The sequence below is a fragment of the Lissotriton helveticus genome, chromosome 5_1, assembly GCF_964261635.1.
Source record: "Lissotriton helveticus chromosome 5_1, aLisHel1.1, whole genome shotgun sequence".
Taxonomy (NCBI): Eukaryota; Metazoa; Chordata; class Amphibia; order Caudata; family Salamandridae; genus Lissotriton; species Lissotriton helveticus.
Window position 1 is genome coordinate 813,076,426 of NC_136065.1, and position 22,534 is coordinate 813,098,959.

Sequence of the window (22,534 nt, forward strand, 5' to 3'; positions counted from 1 at the left end):
CCAACACTGACTCTACTGCAACACCTCCCTGGAGTTTGAATAGTAATTTTTGCCCCTACACTATCCAACACTTACCCTACTGCTACACCTCCCTGGAGTTAGAATAGTAATTTTTACCCCTACACTATCCAACACTTACCCTCCTGCAACACCTCCCTGGAGTTAGAATAGTAATTTGTATCCCTACACTATCCAACACTTACCCTACTGCTACACCTCCCTGGAGTTAGAATAGTAATTTTTACCCCTGCACTATCCAACACGTATTCTACTGCAACACCTCCCTGGAGTTAGAATAGTTATTTTTACTCCTACACTATCCAACACCTACCCTGCTGCAACACCTCCCTGGAGTTTGAATAGTAATTTGTGCCCCTACACTATCCAACACTTACCCTACTGCTTCACCTCCCTGGAGTTAGAATAGTAATTTTTACCCCTACACTATCCAACACCTACCCTGCTGCAACACCTCCCTGGAGTTTGAATAGTAATTTTTGCCCCTACACTATCCAACACTTACCCTACTGCTACACCTCCCTGGAGTTAGAATAGTCATTTTACCCCTACACTATCCAACGCTTACCCTACTGCAACACTTCCCTGGATTTAGAATAGTAATTTTTATCCCTACACTATCCAACACTTACCCTACTGCAACACCTACATGGAGTTAAAATAGTAATTTTTATCCCTACACTATCCAACACTTACCCTACTGCAACACCTACATGGAGTTAGAATAGTAATTTTTAACCCTACACTATCCAAACGTACCCTACTGCAACACATTCCTGGAGTTAGAATAGTATTTTTTGCCCCTACACTATCCAACACTTATCCTACTTCTACACCTCCCTGGAGTTAGAATAGTTATTTTTACTCCTACACTTTCCAGCACTTACCCTACTGCAACACCTACATGGAGTTAGAAAAGTAATTTTTAACCCTACACTATCCAAACGTACCCTACTGCTACAACTCCCTGGAGTTAGAATAGTATATTATACCCCTAAAATATCCTACATTTTCCCAACTTATACAACAACCTGGATTTCGAATAATAGATGTATGTAGTTTTCGAAAAAACTACAGAGGTATTTTTAGCACATTTAATACAACACTCAATCTTTTTTTTTATAAAGTATTAATTTGGTTTTCATCAATTTACCTTTATTTTTGGTTTGTAGACAATTTACAAAAAATGTATATCTTGTTGATCTTCTTTGCTGAGCTTTGTATTTCAAATGTTGGTCTGTATTGAATGTAAAGAGAAACAAATTATTAATGTGGTGCTTTTTTATATATTCTTTTGATGATGACTTACGTTTCTGTTATAATGATATGTAGTTGCATTTCAAATATTTTCTAAAGCTTTTATCATTGTAAAAAATATGTGCATTGCTTTTCTTTGATGGTCATTTTTCTGGAGATGTCTAAAGATTAAAAGGCTTTTAAAGGTATTTCTCGTTTATTACTTTTGGTGGTTTAATTTTGGCTGGTTGATAACTTTTCTTGATTTTCTTCAAGTTTTCAAAATGTTGCGTTTTCAGAATCTGTTAAAAAATATAGTTCAAGCAATTTTTAGTTTAGTGTGCTATTTAAAGGTGAGGTCACTGTTTGTGGATTAAAAAGAGGTTAATAAATAACGGGTAACTGGTGCTTTTAGAAATGTATTTACCTTATTTGAAATAGTCCTTTGGTTGTTGGTTTGTTGAGTCTTTGTAGGGTCGATTAATGATGGACTTTTTTTCTTTTTTCTAAGTTTATAAACTTTTGTTTTATCTGTAGTGGGTTATAAAGAAAATGTATGTGTTATTTCTTTTTTTCAAAACCTTATTTTTTTATGGAATAATGTCTTCGTGATTAGAAACATTTACGTATGTTTTAAAGGATGTTCCCATGTTAATACAGTGTTTTAAATTATGAAAAACATTTAAAATTATTTCCTTTCATTTTAAACATGGGTTTATATTTTTGGAACATAAGCAACAGAACCCCTGAAAAAAACTATATAATTTAATAATACTTTGAATTGGTTACCTTACCCTACTGCTACACCTTCCTGGAGTTAGAATAGTATTTTTTTACCTCTACACTATCCAACACTTACCCTACTGCTACACCTCCCTGGAGTTTGAATATTCATTTTGACCCCTACACTATCCAATACTTACCCTACTGCAACACCTCCTTGGAGTTAGAATAGTGATTTTGACCCCTACACTATCCAACACTTACTCTACTGCAACACCTCCCTGGATTTAGAATAGTAATTTTTACCCCTACACTATCCAACACTTACCCTACTGCTACACCTCCCTGGAGTTAGAATAGTAATTTTTACCCCTGCACTATCCAACACGTATTCTACTGCAACACCTCCCTGGAGTTAGAATAGTTATTTTTACTCCTACACTATCCAACACCTACCCTGCTGCAACACCTCCCTGGAGTTTGAATAGTAATTTGTGCCCCTACACTATCCAACACTTACCCTACTGCTTCACCTCCCTGGAGTTAGAATAGTAATTTTTACCCCTACACTATCCAACACCTACCCTGCTGCAACACCTCCCTGGAGTTTGAATAGTAATTTTTGCCCCTACACTATCCAACACTTACCCTACTGCTACACCTCCCTGGAGTTAGAATAGTCATTTTACCCCTACACTATCCAACGCTTACCCTACTGCAACACTTCCCTGGATTTAGAATAGTAATTTTTATCCCTACACTATCCAACACTTACCCTACTGCAACACCTACATGGAGTTAAAATAGTAATTTTTATCCCTACACTATCCAACACTTACCCTACTGCAACACCTACATGGAGTTAGAATAGTAATTTTTAACCCTACACTATCCAAACGTACCCTACTGCAACACATTCCTGGAGTTAGAATAGTATTTTTTGCCCCTACACTATCCAACACTTATCCTACTTCTACACCTCCCTGGAGTTAGAATAGTTATTTTTACTCCTACACTTTCCAGCACTTACCCTACTGCAACACCTACATGGAGTTAGAAAAGTAATTTTTAACCCTACACTATCCAAACGTACCCTACTGCTACAACTCCCTGGAGTTAGAATAGTATATTATACCCCTAAAATATCCTACATTTTCCCAACTTATACAACAACCTGGATTTCGAATAATAGATGTATGTAGTTTTCGAAAAAACTACAGAGGTATTTTTAGCACATTTAATACAACGCTCAATCTTTTTTTTTATAAAGTATTAATTTGGTTTTCATCAATTTACCTTTATTTTTGGTTTGTAGACAATTTACAAAAAATGTATATCTTGTTGATCTTCTTTGCTGAGCTTTGTATTTCAAATGTTGGTCTGTATTGAATGTAAAGAGAAACAAATTATTAATGTGGTGCTTTTTTATATATTCTTTTGATGATGACTTACGTTTCTGTTATAATGATATGTAGTTGCATTTCAAATATTTTCTAAAGCTTTTATCATTGTAAAAAATATGTGCATTGCTTTTCTTTGATGGTCATTTTTCTGGAGATGTCTAAAGATTAAAAGGCTTTTAAAGGTATTTCTCGTTTATTACTTTTGGTGGTTTAATTTTGGCTGGTTGATAACTTTTCTTGATTTTCTTGAAGTTTTCAAAATGTTGCGTTTTCAGAATCTGTTAAAAAATATAGTTCAAGCAATTTTTAGTTTAGTGTGCTATTTAAAGGTGAGGTCACTGTTTGTGGATTAAAAAGAGGTTAATAAATAACGGGTAACTGGTGCTTTTAGAAATGTATTTACCTTATTTGAAATAGTCCTTTGGTTGTTGGTTTGTTGAGTCTTTGTAGGGTCGATTAATGATGGACTTTTTTTCTTTTTTCTAAGTTTATAAACTTTTGTTTTATCTGTAGTGGGTTATAAAGAAAATGTATGTGTTATTTCTTTTTTTCAAAACCTTATTTTTTTATGGAATAATGTCTTCGTGATCAGAAACATTTACGTATGTTTTAAAGGATGTTCCCATGTTAATACAGTGTTTTAAATTATGAAAAACATTTAAAATTATTTCCTTTCATTTTAAACATGGGTTTATATTTTTGGAACATAAGCAACAGAACCCCTGAAAAAAACTATATAATTTAATAATACTTTGAATTGGTTACCTTAGTTTATGAAGATTTCATCACTTGTTTTCGTTTTTCTTTTAATCGTTATTGGTTGTAATGTTTGATTCTTAACAATTATTAAGTAAGCTAAAATATGCAAATGCAATATTGTTTAGCTTACTAAATATTTATAATTGTTTTAGTCATAACACGAAAAAAAAACACATTTCTAAACTTTATTTTATTAGAAACGTACTTACATGTTTTGCCAGTTTTTTGAAATGTCGAGAAGATTTTTGAAAGAGATGGCAAAGTATGTAGAAATCTGAAAAATAATGTTTTAAATTAAAAATGAAGTTTAGAATTTATTTTTAAAAAAGCTTTGTTTTCATGTGTTTAAATGTATTCTTACTTGTTTGTACGAAAGGTCTTGTATTTGTTTGGCTAGAGTTCTTCCTTGTCGAAAAAGGTCAGAGGGTCAGCAAGTAGCGTCCGCTCTCTCTGGTAGTTGAATACTACTGAATTCATAATGGTGTCTTACTTGTATTTATAGGTTTTTGTGAGTGTTATCTTAATTTTTGTGAAAAGCATCGTTAAAATGTGTCTTTTTTTCTTACTTTTTTTATGTGAAAACATATAATTTAAATTACCTATTTAAAAGTGTGTGTTTTATGCTTCGAATTGCGTTATGTCCTCCATTTTGTTTTGAGTGGCTTGGTGTTTGGTTCATGAAAAGAGTTGTAGGACTCATTTTTGGCTTTGTTTCTAAAATGGCGGCTATGTGTTTGTTTTGTTGTTTATATTATTAATGACTACGTTTATGCTTTTCAAATATATTGTTTAGGTATTAATATGTTTTTAAAATCATTTAATGTACATTTATAAAATGATGTATAATATTTGTATTATTCGTTCAATACCCGAGTATTTATTTTAATTCCTGAGTATTTATTTTAATACTCGAGTATCCATTTTTTGAAATATCATGCTATTTTTAATAATTTACGTTCAGTTTTTTACTACATTTTAATACACTTCCCCACCCAAATCCCCTATTTTCCCTGCATCCCGTCCCAGGAGTTATTTTACAAAAATATATATATATATTATTAATTTCATATGCGTTGTAATGGTATGCGTTATATTTGTTTTCGTTGCTAAGGTACTTTTCTATTCTATATATCACTTCGCGTTGTAATGGTATGCGTTGTAAAATCATTCGTTGTAATGTACTTGCGTTGTAATAATTGCGTTGTAATGGTATGCGTTGTAAAAGCATGCGTTGTAGTGACATACATCCCCTTTCACCAGCCTCCCACCTTCACAAGGGAAGAACCAGTTATAAACTCTGTACTCTTTCAATGTATTGCCTTCCTATTGACGGCAATCTCTTGTGCCTCTATTTCTAATGCTCCTTCCTTTTTTAGGAAAAACCCTTGTCACTGATTGACAACCTTGAAAATAACATCACCCCCTTCTACTTGCCCTGCTGAAAACACATCCTCCAAAAACTCTTCTTAAAGGGCTCTGTGCTTTCTCTAAAGCAAAGAATATATGTATCTGCTTCCAACGCTTTTTCAAAAAGTAGTCTATCACATTTTATCTGTTTGCTAAATCTCATAATGTCAGACTTGTTGTTATAAGCACAGCAGTGCGTCATTCTGAAATTAAAGAAAAGGTGGCATTCCCATCAAACAAAGAGCTTGCTAATGCCATCCTCATAACAAATCGACATCTATTGAGACACCCTTCATCTGTTTCCTGTCCGCCATGCCAAATTTGTAAGCTAATGGGCCTTGCATTTTCAGAATGTGGTCATTACCATGTTGAGTGACCTCTCAAAATCCTTCCTCAGAAATCTTCCCATCCAAAAAACAAACTGATTAACTAAAGATCCAAATTAGGACTCAAACACAGCTTGTTGTCTATGCTATGCCTTAAATATTCAGTCCTCATAAAACCCTGACTATCTCTGTTGAGCGACTTATGAATCCCTTTTTTATTTTGCACACTTACATGTCCCATCAGCTACCAATCTGGTCTTCCGGGAGGTCTAATAACACTTGAAAAGAACATGTCCTTGCCTTCTGGATCCTTCAAAATGCTTTTCTTAGTAATAGCACAACCAACTAACAAATCCTCCTGAAAATCCACATCTTGATGAAGTCATCTTGATCTACCTCTTCAGCACCCCTATCCATATCCAAACCTTCAGTAACCATCTTTATTAGGGTCATGCTGAATATCTCTTGTACTGCTTCAGGTACTTTTCCTCTGCATGCTTGCAATGAACAGCCTCTCCTTTTGTGTGTTCACACCACGCGTTCTAGTCACTATATAGCAATCTCATGTTTTACCCTCTTTGAAATTCTTTTTTCTTTAAACATTCCATTCTAGAAGGTTTTCCCTCCTTTCTTCCTCAGATTATATCCAAAATGATCTTCTTACAAAATGTCCCTCCTCTTTTTAGATGATGCCTGTTCTACAACTTCATTGAGAGAGTTATCTAACTCTTTCTTTTAAAGCCTTCATTCAAAAGGTATTTTACTAGTAGTAACTTTAAGACTGTGGAGCCTCTGCACATAAAAAGATAGGACTATCCTATCATTTTATGTACGCAGACTCAGTGGGCTTATAGTTACTACTAGTAAAATAACTTTGTGAATAGCAACCAATCAAAAAATTACACAAAAATGTGAGTTTACCTTTGCGAATCAGGGCCTGTGTCTAGTGGACCTTGCCACTGGAAACATTTGAAAATGATCCCTTCTGAAACACTTTGTACTGCTAGCCTGACAAACAAAAACATTTTTAAATCTGATTCATAATAGTCTATCAGGAAACAACAACTGGGGGCAACGTGTTTACCTTGCCCAAAAGATTTATTTAACAAAAAATCAAATGGGCATCTAATTCAGCGATAAATGTTCGCACTCCAACATGTCAGACATGAGTTGCAATCCTCGCATTTCACAAAAGCGATACGCCAGCTGCAGGAACAGGTGGTCAAACACACAAAATGTTGAGACATACCACATCAGACGCAACATGTGTGCGCTTTTGAAATGGAGTTAGTGCAGCTTCTAGTCATAAAATTAATAGTTTCAGAGGACATTAGGCCAGATTTCAAATCTGTCATTGCTCTTTAAAAGGGATCAAATCTTGTTCATAAAAACCTTTGTATTAAAATGGCTTGTTAGTTATGTAATTTACAAAGGAAATGTTCAATTGAATGCAATTTCCTGCCAACTAATCCTTATATGCTGAGAAATAACTGATCCCCGAGAATACATATGAGTATTTTCCAAACAATATAAATTGTTACTGGATCTTGCTAAATTCTGAGAAATGCATATATTTCTAATTACATATTGACCAAAACTTCAGAATCTGGGAATATTAATAAATCTAATTAGCAGTATTTATAGCCTCTTAATCTTGGTTTGTCAATGTTCCTCAACTCTAGGGTAATCATGTCCTGAATAGTATACATTAAAGGTGTTATTTCTGTCACCATGTTAGTACAGGACCCTGAAAGTTAGAAATAGTCAACTCCCGATATTCTTCTATATTGATGGCTGAAAAAAGTATAGCCAATGGCTTCCTAGCTATTGCACCACCACTGTTTTTCAGTTAGAAAGATTTAATTACCTCCAGAAATATGTCAGAAGCTTTTGGATTACAAGATCTGTATCCATTCACTTCCCCTTCATTAAATTTTAATCAGAAACTCAGAGGTGAAAAGGATCAATGTATATATGTGATGTTGAAGAGGGTGGGGCTCATGTAGATTCTGAGAGTAGCAGGGTAGTCTGACTCACTGTGTTCAGCCGATAAGGAAGGAGTGGATCCAGTCCCATGCCTTGTCACAGATGCCGGTGTCGTGGAGTCTCGTGATTGGGTGCAGTGGGAGACGATATCGAAGGTGGCTGAGAGGTCCACCAGGATGAGGGCTGCGGTTTCACCCTGGTTGAGGAGGTAACAGATGTCGTTGGTGGCAGTGAGGAGTGCGGTCAGTATTGTGGTTGCTTCGGAAGCCGAATTGGGAGGTGTCCAGCACATGGTTCTCTTTGATGAACCCGGAGAGTTGTACATTGATGGCTTTTTTGATAACCTTGGCTGGGAAGGGGAGTGGGAGATTGGTCTGAAGTTCTTGTGGTCTGTCTGGTCAGAGAGCGGTTACTTCAGCAGGGGGTTGATCTCTTCGTATTTCCAATTGCTGGGGAAGGTGGCGGTTTCAATGGAGTAGTAGATGGTGTAACGAAGGTCGGGGAGATGAAGACGGCTGCACTATGGAAGATGTGATATGGACAAGAATCTGATTGGGCTTTGAAGTGGATGCACTTTGTGGTGTTGAGTGTGTTGTCTGTCTTAAACAGAGTCAAATTGAGCATGATCTGTTGGGGTGTGGCATCGTTGCATGTGGTGGTGTTGGGCATTGTGGCAAAGTCATGTGTGCCGAAGCTGTCGTAAATCTGCCTGATGTTGTGGTGGAAGATGGTACAAATTTTGTTGCAGAGGTCTTGGGAGGGTGAGAGGGTAGGACGTCTATGGTCTCGTTGTTGGGCCTGGTGAACTTCTTTGCTGTTGTGCCCATTGGTGTTGATTCTGTCTTGGAGAGCCATTTTCTTCGTGGTTTTGAGGAGGAGGTGGTGTGCGTAGACAGCGGTTTTGAAGGTTGTGTGGGATACTTGAGGTTTTGTTGTTCCTCTATCTCTTCTTGAGTCATCTGCAGGTATGTCTGGACTTGTGGACAAAGGGAGTGAACTAGCTGGCTTTCTTGGAGTGTTGCTTGCCTCTTGTCTTCTTGAGGGGTGCCAGAGTGTCGAGGCAGGTGGAGGTCTATTGGTGAAGGTTGGGTGCTGAGGTGTCTGTTGATGTTGCGGTGTGGTTGTGCTGAGGAAGTCAATGAGAAGTTCTTTGGTGGCCTTGTTCCAGCTACAACTCCCTACTGGACTTCCTCCTGACGAGAGCAGTCAAAACAGTACTAGCCAAGTGGAAAGTCACCACCAAAGCCACATTCAATGGGTGGCTAAATTGGGTCACATTCCTAAGAGGGGAAGACATCACCGCACTAAGACAGACACCATGGAGAAACCCCGAACGAGGAATGTGGTCAACACTAGACAAGTTCCTCGGCTCATACAAACCTCCATAAAACAACAGCACACACCTGCTAATAACCCAGCGCAGGGAGTGTAATCTAACACTAAACAGCCGCCAAACACATCTATGTTTTGTCTTTACGTCACACCACGTGCCCACACGCATACACCTATATGTTCAATGTTAAATGTTTAATGCTGCTAGCAGAAATGTATGGGCAGACACAAGTGTAAATCATGCAACCACTCTGGCACGCCTGTGTAACTCCCTATTTGTTATATGTCACAACGTTTTATATTTTTGTACTATGCAAAATATCAATAAAAATATATATTTTTAAAAACCGGTTCTGATGAGCTAGACACCACTTGAATCCTGTGTCAGTCTGAAAGTGAGACATGCCATGTAAGGCTTGGAATAAGGAAGGTTCCTGAAAGACTTAGACTTATGGATGTAGAGGGGGAGGATGACAGCAAGCCAGTCATCATGGATGTTAGCTCAGCCCCAGTGGAGACTGAAGTTACCTCATCCTAACCTGCTGTGAGGGATGTGGCACTACAGATACCACTACCACCACCTCCAGCTGCTATGCTTGTATGCTTGAAAAGTCCCAGCAGTGACCTACATCGACAACCACCTCAGTAGAAGTAGGTACTGCTGAGAGGCAAATGTCAAAACGCCCACCTACCACCAGTTGATCCGACATTGGCAGTGGCACCAGCTTCCGACAGTGGACCTCTCCAGTTTAAGACTTCTTTGCAGTTAGCAAAAAAGGAGGTGAACATTGCCATTTGCAGAGCAAGTGTTAGTCGGGCTTAGCTTGGCACAAACTATGGTACCAGAGGCCATAAAACCCATTTAATGAACACACCACATGATCCATTGGGAGGTGCACTTTAGAGGCTAAAAAACTGCAAGTGTTGTTGGTGAAGGGGGTGAAAGGCTGAGAAAGGAATCTGATCTTATCATGGTGGAAGGTGAAGAAGAGAAAGACATTTTCGCTATGCAAAGCAGCCCTGTTCCCAGCAGTGCAGTAGTATGGCCCACAGCGACAACATTGCAATGGCACAAGACTCAGGCGGAGACACCAAGGCAAGAAAGTACAGTCTCAAGAAGTCACCTGCATCAGTGGTACCAGAAAATTAAAATTCCAGGCTACTATTCCTGGCATGTTTCGGCAGGAGGGGCAGTATGAACACAACCACCCAACGGTATGTTTATACAATGCAAAACTGGCTAAAATGTTATGGCTGGACCTTCTCTTTTTTTCTTTTATTAGGGATGCGGTATGTTTTCTAGAATTTGTGGCCTGAAATAGAAGGTTCCCAGCCTGTCTTATTTCACCAGAATTGCTGTTCCAGCACTACATCATGATGTGCTGGAATTGCTTGGACAAGCTTTGCAACAGTGCTGTTCACACTATCCCCCAGATGACAGACATTTGAACCAGTTGCCTAGCCACTGATTACATGTGTATCACTGCACAGTGGATCTCTTTTGCGGGAGTTACAGGAAAGATGTCTTCAGGTCTTGACACTGCTGAGATTTTTAATGGTCCTCAGAACCATGCAGCGGTAGCCATATTCACTGTGGCTAAATCCCATACTGCTGCAAACATTTTGGAAGACTTTAACAACAAGGTTTTAGAACAGTTGCGACCACAAGGGCTTAACAATGGATTTTTTGCCATGGGCAATTGCAGTAACTTAGGGGCTGATTAGGATGGCTCCCAACAGAGGCATTATGATGCGACTGCCGTCATGGCGGTTGCAATGCCTATCCTTTGCACTGCGGCAGGTGCAGCTGGCTGCAGCACATGCCACAATGCAAAAAGGAGACACCTGACATCCCAGCACTACGTGGCAGGCACCTTGTGAAGTTTAGGGCCAGGGGAAGGGAGGCCGGCTATGAAAAGGTAGGCAGAAAGGAACATCATAATCACAACCGCGGTGCTTAGTAGACACCGCCACCGTTGTAGGGATTTGATTCTCCCCCGATGCTTCAGCGGGCTGAAGGAGCCCGTTGGATGCGTGTCGGTCGGTCTTTTGGACCACCAACTATCCATCCACCATAGTGGTATGACAGGCGGATAACATGGTCCTGATGGTGGTGGGTCCGCCACCGATGGGCTGTCAGTGTCGTTCCCACCGTCATCATAGTCGCGCCCATAGTTAAGGTCACGGCAGATGGTGGCTATTTCAGGGTCCTGTGTTTTTGTGCACTGCAACAAAGTCATTGTACAGGATTTACTCAAAAAAGAAGACCAAGTCAGCAACTTATTGTCCACCTGCAGGAGAATCTGCACTCATTTCAGTCATTCTTTTAAAGCCCGGAACAGCTCAGGGTCATTTAGTGTGATAATAGAATGCCAGTTAAAGCACTCAGACAGGAGGTGCCAACATATTGGAACTCAACTTATTACATGTTACAATGTCTGTCTGAGTAGTGCAGATCGATCAATGAATATGTCATGGAAAGAGGGGATGCAAATAGTGAAAGGTATGATCATTGATATGGACCAATGGGGCTTAGTCAAATGCCTGACACAGATGTGGCTTCCTTTTGTGGTGTTCACACAGGAAGTCAGCAAGGAAGGCAGTACCATGGGTCAAGCTATCCCTTAGTTGCACATGCTACAGGAACAGCTAAACAAGGCGTCTGAAATGTAGGCAGAAGTGGAGGGAAAAAAATCTGCATATGATTTGGTGGACAACTTAAACCTTTACTTATCTGTTAATACAGAGGTACATAGAGACATTGTGTCATCCAAACATCACATCTGTACCCCAATTCTTAATCCACGGTACATCCAATTACTGGCCACTTTTATTCCTTTTTAAGATGGGGTCATTTCATATTACAAAACATGGATTGCTGAGCAAGCCAATGACCTAGAAAAAGAACAATTGGGAATTAGAGGCCTACTTTTCCAGGGCACAAGTTCGGCAGTGCAGCATTGAGCTTCAGAGCCCAAGGACAGTGCTGTTGGCTCACAGCAGCCAAAACCAACAAGAACACCAGCAGCAACAGGAACAGAAGAATCAGCTCCAAAATCTGCATATGATTGGTTTCTAAAGGCAGGGCTTAAGTCCAGTACAGAGGTGAAGGCAAAAGAGGTTGAGCATTGTGGAGTACAATGACTATTGAGAGGATGATCCAGGCCTATCTGGATGACCCGACAGAGGACTATCTTGATCAACACCCATTGGTGTATTGCTTTGCAAAGAGATGCCAATGGCCAGTGCTCAGCAGGCTGGCAATAATCGATCTGCTTGCTAGGCAGCCAGTGTCTCTGCTGAGCATGTTTTTAGTGCTGCTGGTGCCACTGTCTCAGTAAGAAGGACCAGTCTCTTGCCCCAAAACTTGGAAAGATTAACCATGATCAAAATAAATCAGCACTACATACTACCGAATTACTCCATACCTGAAGTACGACAGGAGGAAGATGATGGTGATTGGGCAGACTCAAGTCATGGAAGAAGTATGTTAGCTGACCTACTTATGGGTGAACCACCTGAGTTTGAAGACAAACTCTACTTCTCTGACTATTAGGCCTAGGCCACCAACCATACAACTTTCTCTCTCTATTGCTGATATGCTTTGCCCCCTCAAAAAAAGATATCGATAGGGCAACATTCTTTTATCGTATTTGCTTGTGTCTGGATGACTAATGCTGCTCCACCGTCTTAGACACATTTTTATCACCGGATTGGAGTTTCAACAGTGTGCAGTGAAGATGCCCCCCACCCATAATCCTCAAGGACATTGGATATGCAAATTTGTCTTTGCCTCCATCCTGTGCCTATCTATCCTTTCCTAGTTTATTCTCCTAGCCAGGCTGCCTCACATTATTTGATTTAGAAAACTGGCCAATGTCTGTTTTATGAAATAGAGGATCTTCGATGTACCATGATGACCACACTTGAATTAGAACAGGTAAATGGCATGCATTGCAAGCTGAGTTACTTTTGTTAGTTAGTATGTTGAGATGATTTATGTGGTGGGAGACAGTAACACTGGTAGTTTGTTTAAATCTAACTATGAAACTTGATTGTGTTTCTGAAGATTTACAATCTTTGTGCCCTAACAACGGGTGATCTTTTTATTACTGAAGGTGATGTTTTCCTTCCCCTTTGCAAGATTTATTTGCTGGGTCCACTCCTCACTGCTTTGTTTACTGCTTCACACTCCTAAATGCCCCAACCAGTCCCTTTAGCTAACAAAAAAATTACTTCATGTTTCTCTTGTTGTGCATCAACAGAATCATACTACAAGTCGATCTATTGTATTTGAGTCAGGATTTAGTTGGTACAGAGTTGGACACCTTACTCAGAGTCAAAAGGATGATGGAAGGACTCAGGGCCTGACTACTTCATCAATTGCCAACAGAAAAAAGGAAGTCATCTACTTCACTGAAACCAACCAATTTGGTGTTGACTTTAAAGAAGCCTACCCAACTCTTCTGAGTGGTGGTAAGAGCGGTGCATTCATTTTACTTGATTTGGAAAATGCAGTATTGCTGTGTGTAAGTGCTCAATGCAGTCTGGCTCAAATTTGAAGCTAAGTGGTGGTTGGGTGGGGGGGCTGTTGTTGTAGGTAACTGGATACAGACATGTGCTGTTGCTCTACATATTATTCTCATGATTTATGATAATGACTTGATGTTTATGACATTTGCGAGTATGATCAGCTCAATACTAATAGTTACTTTTGTGTGATTGTTGGCTGTTGTAAAATTGCTATCACCTAATTTTTCACCCATCAGTCATTAAAATAAACGAGCACAGAAAGGATTATTCTTCTCTTCTCTCTTGCGCTGCCTCTGAGCCTTCTTGTTCACTTCTAATGAAGTGTACCTTCTATCATTCTCCTTGATTCTACATTATAATTTTAGTTTTACCCTTCTCTAATCCTGCACCAAACTGGAAAAGCACCATAACATTGATGCTTACCTTACTGGACCCTATCAGCCAGGCAGACACCCAAGACTGATGCATCTCCAAATTTGGCAATAAAGTATAATTTTTCTTTTACTAATCATTAGAACTGTTTGTGTTGTTTGCTTGAGTCCTACATCATTTGTAACAAATTTGCTATCTTTTAAACGTAGGTATCGGAACATTTAGATATAATGTAACTTTAGTCTCTCTGGGGGAAACTGACTGATTGATTTGTATTGCTTTTAAGTTACCTGTACTCATTCCAGATTTGTGATGGTTGGCTACTCATAGCCCAGATTAATGTTGTCCTTGTGTAGTGTTTGTCCTGTCACACCTTTCTCCAAATCCCCTTTGCCATCAATTCGTCAAACCCCTAACCCTCTTGTTATGTTATGTTATGTTATGTTAAAATGCGTTTGTATAGCGCACGGCTACTCTAAAAGAGTGTCCCGGCGCTTTCCACAGTCAGCTACAGTGTAAAAACATAACATGAATAACAGATCCCAGAAGCAGGAAGAAAGAAAGATCCACCTAAACAGAAAGATTAAAAAGCCAAGTTTTCAGATTCCTTCTAAATTGAAGCAGATTGGAAGTGCTGCGAAGTGCCAATGGAAGCGAGTTCCACAACTTGGAGGCCTTGAGGCTAAAAGAGCGCCCCCCCGTACGGGCCTTCCTCACCCGTGGGACCACCACAGTAAAAAGGGATTCAGAACGCAGAGAGCGTGCAGGACGATAAAAGGCCAATCTCTTCTGCAAATATCCCGCACCTGACCCAAAGAGAGCTTTGTGTACCAGCGTCAGGGATTTAAACATAATCCGTTTCCGGATTGGCAACCAATGCAGCGTCTGCAGCAGCCCAGAAGCCCGTGTTCGTCTATGCAGACCAAAGATCGCACGGGCTGCGGAGTTCTGTGCCACCTGCAGGCGCTGGACCAGATAGTCCGGTAGGCCTAAAAAGAGGGCATTGGCATAATCCAGCCTGGATCCGATTAGCGCCTGCACTGTGATCCGTCTGTGCTCCGCAGATAGTAAAGGAAGAAACTTGCGGAGCATTTTTAGAACACCGAAGCAAGTGCCGGACAGGCCGAGAACATCTTGGGCTCTGTGATTTATTGAGGTGTGACCTAATAATGTATACCATTAATTGATCACACACTTGGTGGGGGGATGTGGTGAAAGCAACACCAACTTAGTGCAGGATCATCAGCTCTAAGTATACCCTGCACTGGCCCCGGAATTTACCCACCCACGCATAAAAACAGTATTCAATATTTTCATCATTTAGGCACTGTGTTGCATCAAAAGCTACCCTTGCAAACTTCAGAGTTCGAGTCAACTTCATTGTGTAACTTGTACTAGCTCACTATTGTTCTGAATAATTCAATTTAGAATTTCTTATTATATTTTCTCTATCAGGTATTCTTACTTGTCTAGAGTAATGGTAGGTTAGTTTGGTGACTGTCTCAATTGTTTGTAAAGCTTTCATATAATAATATATAACACATTAACACGTATTTTTAATCCTGCAACTAATAAAGGGATACAAAAAATAGTCAAGTCGTACTAGCTTGTTATGTGGGTAAGAGTAAAACACATAACCTGGATCTTGAAAATGTAAAGGACTCCAGACGTCCTTTAGAGCACGATCAGCTAACAAATGGTATAGGGCCTTAAAAACTGTAGGCTTCCTACCTTTATAGTTCTGGCCACAGGATTGAAAAACTGTGCGGCTCAATTTGATATTAAAATCGCCACAGAGCAATAACAGAGCCGGCCATAAAGCAAGCTCCCCGTTAAAATATTCAAAAACAGGGGCCTCATCGAGGTTGGAGCCATATACAGTGCATAGGGTAAACTGAACTTCCCCAAGACACATTTCAAAATAGCCCAATGTCTCTGAACATCAACCGATATATACCCCATTGTTTTAATTGCTGGTCTAGCTAATTTCGCTACCCTCTGGTCATTGTTGATTGCTTCGAGGCTGCTGTGGTAACGTAGCCCAATTCTGACGGGATCATCCGGTTCCCCCATGATATATGTGTGTCCTGCAGACACACTAAATCCGGCTGAATCACACACAACTCTGTGGCCACTCTTTGCTTTTTATTATAATTATTTACCCCACAAACATTTAATGTAAAAACTCGAAGACCTAGCTTGGGAATACATTCCATTTATATACCAACATTTGCTCAGATCTAAACACATTCTCAAAATTTCATCATTGCTGTGGATTAGTTTTCTTTTTTTATCCCCACCAATCCCCTCACCCACCCCCTCTACCCGACCAACCCCCCCACACCCACCCAAACCCACCCCACACCCACCCAAACCCACCCCACCCCCTCAATGAGGCTTTAGGACTAATAGAGCTAGGGATGACAAGCTCCCACCTCACCGAACGGGACCTCCCACACCTATCTGGCACCCCATATGCAAAAAACAAGCCTCAACTACACTCTTGAAAATAGAAGAACATCACCACAAAACATATAAAAGCACATTGATATTCTTTTATCCCTGTAGCAAGAAGACAAAATAACACTCATAGGGTGTCATAGGATATAGCCCAGAAAAAAGAAAAGGAAGAAACCATAAGAAAGCGGCACTATTGAATTAATAGCTAACAGATTTTACACGTCATCACATCTCAACAAACCTAGCAGAACCTGATATGAATTAAACATAGCCCAGAACAATAGCTACCAGTATGAGATTAAAAAGCTTTTGCTTTTCAAAGAGATTGTAGAAACTCCTTAGCTAATATCTCAGAAGTAAAACATCTAGAGTGTTCTTTGTAGAGAATGTTTAGCTTGGCTCAGTTTAATAAGAAGGCTTGGGCCCCTTTGGCCTGAACTTGTGGAATAAGCTGACAAAGTTGCTAGTGTTTCTCGACTGTTTGATGACAATAATCTGGCCTAACAAAGAATTCCAACCCTTTCCCAGCTCATTTTCTGTCAGGGTGTGCTAACTCAAATATGTCTTCAAGGGCCCGAAGGTTAATCAGAGATATCAGGATAGCTCTAGGTCTGGTTCTTGTTTGACCAGACCGAGACCGCAGGGAGAACGAAAATTGATGTGCCCCCTGCACCTCTCTCTGCCAATCCCATTAAGTACATGTGGAGAAGTGTGGCTCAATGGTTAGAAGAGGCAGACCATGAAGCAGAGGTCAGACCCGGGACCAGGGTTCAATTTCCGACGCGGCAGGGTCTTGAGCCCAAAATGTCCACGGACTCGATAATTCTCGCTTCGGTGCCTGCTTGAATCACGGGTTCACACTCTGCAACTCCGGGCAATAGCTTGCTTAATCTCCACTATGGCCCCCTGCGGCGGGATGCCTGGCTTTCACCTTGGGGGTGCCCAGTACGGGCTATCTCACAGGGAAAAACCAGGATGGGTTCCCAAAGCAAGCGCTAAGAGACCGTTGGTGATAATGCGCTATATAAATACAAATATAAATTACAATTACAATTACAATTCACAAAATGCTTCAGTAAATAGTTCAATAATAAACTTGTGTGGGTCCTGCCCTTCTGTGCCTGAAGGAATTTGGAGGACTCTCAGATTGTTTCAGCGAGATAGATTCTCTATGTCAGTGAGTTTCCACTGGGTATCATCTTTCATGGTTCGCAAGGTCTCAGTCAATGCCTTTTGTACTGCCATTTCATCTTCAAGGCACAAAATACGGGCTTATGCCTCACTGAACCTTGTGGTGAACTCAGTACAGGTTTTAGCTATGCGACACACTGAATTGTGCAGCTTACAGCAAGAGTTTTGAGCCCTTTGACTCTCCGCCCGTGTCTTCTCTCAATGGGTCATAATGGTTTGATATATCAGAGCCAGCAAGACATCCTCTGTGGTTCTGCTGATTTTGCTTTCGGGATGTCCAGGTCATCGCCCAACCTAGTACCAATATTTAGCTCTGTAGAGAAGGAATATTCCCATTGTAAAGTATTGCCGCCATTGCTGTTATCTACACGTTTAGTTCCCTCTCTTAAATCAGGGTTCTGTCGGAGGCAAGATGCTGTCAAAGGCAAGATAGCGGTCGCCAGCTCTGATGAGTGAGCTGATTGCTCCCGGGCTCCCACACCTCTATGAAGACATCATGCACTGATGTACTGTATGTTGCTGGCTGATGCATGTACCATAGCAATGTTCCTGGCATGCAGGTCTTCGCGGGCGCCGCATACGTGGAAACGGTTTGGCAGCTTTGTGGCGGTTACTGCATCACTGCGAGGAGCCGGCGTTGGAGTGGGAGGCATTTCACGGAAGCGGTATCATACGGGAGGCTGTTAGCGGAAAGCACTGAACAGAGGACGATGCCTCTGAAAGCTGGAAGAGGGAGACTTTGCCCTCTGGGTGAACCCGCCAGTACAGGAGCAGGCACCGCTGGCAGCAAGAATGTTTGAAACGCAAACAGAAAATTAAATAAAAAAGGATGCTGCCACAAATGCAGGTATTGCCGCCGGTGATAAAAATACAAAAGACAGCTCTGGTAAGCGTACTATTCCCCTACTGTTTTCGGTGGGAAAAGATAAAAGGAAATCTGTACAGTCTCCCCAGGTGGATACTCCTTTGCTGGAAAGTGAAGGTGTGGAGGTCTCTGACAATTTGGGCGACAGGATCTTATAGAGTAGGACTCTGGCTGTGGTGATGCTCAACCACCTGGAGGAATGCTATGTTTGCACTCTCCCCAGATTCCACCATTAGACTCACCCTCCTCTGAAACTGCATTAAACAATGGCAAGTCGGAGATGAGACTTACCCCTAACACCAATGCTAATACCAATACGGACAATAGGGAAAAACCTGGTTACGACTCTGGTAAAGAGATGGAGATCGAGCTTTAGAACAGGAAATCTCTCATAAAGGAGGTAGATTCCGGGGAAAACCTTTTCTCACTTTCGTATTATTCAGATTCTTCTATCGATGATTTAGAGGCAAGTTTACAGATGCAAGTTGCACTGCATGATGATGGGATGAGCGATCATAGTAGCCCCTCCCCAGAGGATATGGGAGGGGATTCATCAGATGGCAGTCCTCAGACAATTTGCAAAAGATTTAAATTATTAAGTAAAATTATAAAAAAGAATCCCTAACAATATAAAACTAAACTCACAAGTGACCACCCCTCTCTCCAAATAAATCACCTTGTCCCCAACCAATGTCCCAAAAGAAAGCTATGTCCAAATAAATCCCACATTGAAATTGCCCATAAAAAATCCAATTTTCCCAGCTCCCACATTCCCACCCTCTACCCATAACAAGTCCCACACACCAAAAAAAGGATTAGAAAAGGGGTAGAAGAGCACACTAACACTGGGCTAGGACTAGGAGCTTCTCGAGGTGCCCCTCCATGCGCTCTTGCCTGGTATCCATGCATTCCTGCCTGGCCTCTATGCGTGCCAGCCTAAGCAGGACGTGACACTTAAATATGCGATCTGAGGGAGGGCAGCAGTGATGGAAGTACGGTTTGCAGCTGACATCCGACTGTGGCGCCAGTGGACTGGAGGCAGTAGTGTCTGGCTTGGGCCTTAATCATCCACAGCTGCTGCCACCTCCTCCTTCTCCTCCTCCCCCTTCTTCTCCACCTCCTTCTCCAGGGCCACCAGCCACTGATACTCCACCCTGATGGCCTCCACTTTCCTCTGTTGTATCCGGGCTGCTCTCTCCAGTCTGTTTGGATCAACAGGAGTAGCTAAATCAATAAAGAAAGGAGAGAAATTGCACACAATTTTCTTAGCAAAACACAAATAATTATGCAGTGGCACAGTAGCAGTACATTTTCTGGTATCCTTGGGCAATTCAGTTTTGATGTGATTAGAGTGTCATACATTAGGCACAATGGAGTACTCAAGTATTCTTCTCTTTCCTGTTATGCTAAGTAAATAGATTCATATTAGCTCAGCTGGCACCCTAGTCATGTTCCTACCGAAATGCCTTTCAATTTTACCCTGGCTAGAAGGCAGATGAATACTATGAATTATATACATCATGTTACGTACTATAAAATCAATCATGTAGACATCTTCCTGCCTGCCATAAGTAGAGTGTGTGAAAAGCAGTGCACTACAGTACAGGGAAAGTATTAAGCAATATGATATTGTATTTGGCACATTTGTCAGAGACTATCCCATCCTTAAAAGTCAAGACATGTACTCTGAGCCCCACTTTACTCCCTGGAATCACCCTCCATCACCACACTTTGAAATTATTTTTTCCCACAAAATACATTTGCTTCGCAGTAATGAAAGGAATTATTAACTTATTCTACTGCAGGGTAAATCAGAGGGATTAGGCCAGACAAGTAGACGTTTTATAGGCCATCATCATGTGCCTTGGCTAGTAGTGAGTAACTGTGGTTGGCAAATGTTGAAAGGGAAACATTTGAACAGACTTAATCCATTATAGAAGCCATAATACAATTTATCACTTGCCCAGAAAAAATGTGGCACATGTAAAGAATGTTTTCTTTTTTTAATTCAGAAGCCTGGGTCCTAAAGAATAAAGAAGTTATGTACTAGGAAGTGACTAAGTGGGTACTGCGAGGGATGGGAAACACCTTGTTTTGCATTGCCAGGAATTTTGTAAATGGCACATTAACTCAAGCAGACAAACATTGCACAGTCAACAATGCAGTGCTGCCGAATTAAGCTATGCAGCAATAAGGTCACCTTGGATGTCAATAGTAAAATGCCATGGGTAACGAGGGGGGGAGGTGATGATTGATGATGGGTGGGTATGGTGCATAATATATGTTTTGCATGAAAACTACTGTGAGTCAAGGGAGTAGTCAAAAATAACACCACAACCGTTGGAATCAAACTGTTGATAAAACCATTCCAAGCAAGTAAAGTAGGTGTGAAGAACACCCCTCCAGTGGAGCTCCCTAGTCCTTTGTTTCTTCTTCATTCCAATCATTTATCCATTTATCATTGCATTGTTCTTATAGTATTCTTATTCTTCACCCTTGGCTTTGCTACTCACTGTTTAAGTTTTACATTCTCTTACGCTGTCTTCACCATTGAAAACCTTCCATCCACATATCCATCCATCATAACATGGCTCTCAATCTTAACGAATCATTTGGCAACATGCATTTACCCACAGAGGCATCCTTTCACCCATCCAACCCGCCCAAGTATTACTTTCACTCACCTGGGAAAGCATCCTTTCACCCATACCCTTTCACCCATGCAAGCAGGCTTCCATTTATCCGTATACCCTTTCCTCCATCCTTCACCAACCAATGCATCCTATAACCCACCTATATGCATCCTTTAGCCCATGCATTATTCTCTTTCACACATATTACATTTCACCCATCCTTTCTCCTTCCAACCTTCTTTCCCTTTTTTATCAACCCATCATAATTAAAGTTCATTATGAAACTTGATCTGCTGAGTTGCAGATAGAAGAGGCCATTAAATACTCAACTCCTACTGTATCTGCTTGCTGGGACGCCCTGTTGCTGGGGTAGCCATGCGCTATATAAACTTGTTTAACATAACATAACATCTGCTAAAGTGGGGTATTCACAAGTCAACAGAATACCTTGCAGTGTGTATATGATTAATTGTCAATAAGCAAACAAAATAACTTACCACAACCTTCCACTGCCACTGGCTCACCACCTTGGACTGCTGTCATGTCCGCTTGCCGGGTGCAGTCACTGCTGGCCCTGTTGCTGGAGTTCGATGCGGTTAGAAAAAACATTACACATTTTTTAGATGCCAGGTACGTCTCCCACTATTAATTTTCTTAACGCAAAATACAACCACAATACATCACTGCAATTTGGTACAGTATCTTCTATCAAAAATAATGGGCTGGGGATTTTGTTGGTGGCAATTTTTAAAAAGCCAGGTAGTCAAGACAAACAATAACTTTTTGTAATGGAGTGGCAGAGCTAGTGATGAATCTGAGTTTTCTAAAGAAATAATAGGTTGGACATATGATCTTGGTTGGCAAATGCAAAGGGGCTGTTCTCCTCATACTTCCTTCCATGGTGCATGATCATCATCAACTGCTGGTAAACTATAATAATACATACACAACATTGGCGGGTCCAAAATGAACATGGCCACTCTCTTTTTTTACTGATTTAGCATGAGCAGATGAGAAAAAGCCTTCACATCTCAACAAACATGGGTAGAATACATTACTTGGGCATACAACCTTCACAGCAGAGTAGTAGTAGATGACAAATGGGTTCACTGAGTCTTACAGTACAACCACCAGCTGACAAGATATATAAGGTGAGAGGGAAAGCTTACTGACAAAGCAGAAGAAAAGAAGCTACAGATAGAGTACTGAGACAGTTTGAAGTAAAGTACAGAAATTTGAAATATACAAAATAAGTAAATAGGATAATTCAAGGATGACAAGAATATAGAA

The 22,534-nt window shown here is 40.6% G+C and overlaps 1 long non-coding RNA gene across 2 annotated transcripts in view; it reads right to left on the bottom strand.

Annotated features, from left to right (window-relative positions):
• LOC144754922 (uncharacterized) overlaps positions 1 to 22,534 on the bottom strand; it is a 186,219-nt gene that overhangs the window by 146,859 nt on the left and 16,826 nt on the right. Inside the window, exons 3-4 of one of the 2 annotated variants that reach the window (XR_013594794.1) lie at positions 21,742 to 21,824; positions 16,495 to 19,835 (exon numbers count right to left, since the gene is read on the bottom strand). The exons of the other annotated variant lie outside the window; for it this stretch is intronic. This is a non-coding gene — a long non-coding RNA (uncharacterized LOC144754922). Of the gene's footprint in view, positions 1 to 16,494; positions 19,836 to 21,741; positions 21,825 to 22,534 lie in introns of those variants that run through there. 2 annotated transcript variants of the gene reach the window in all.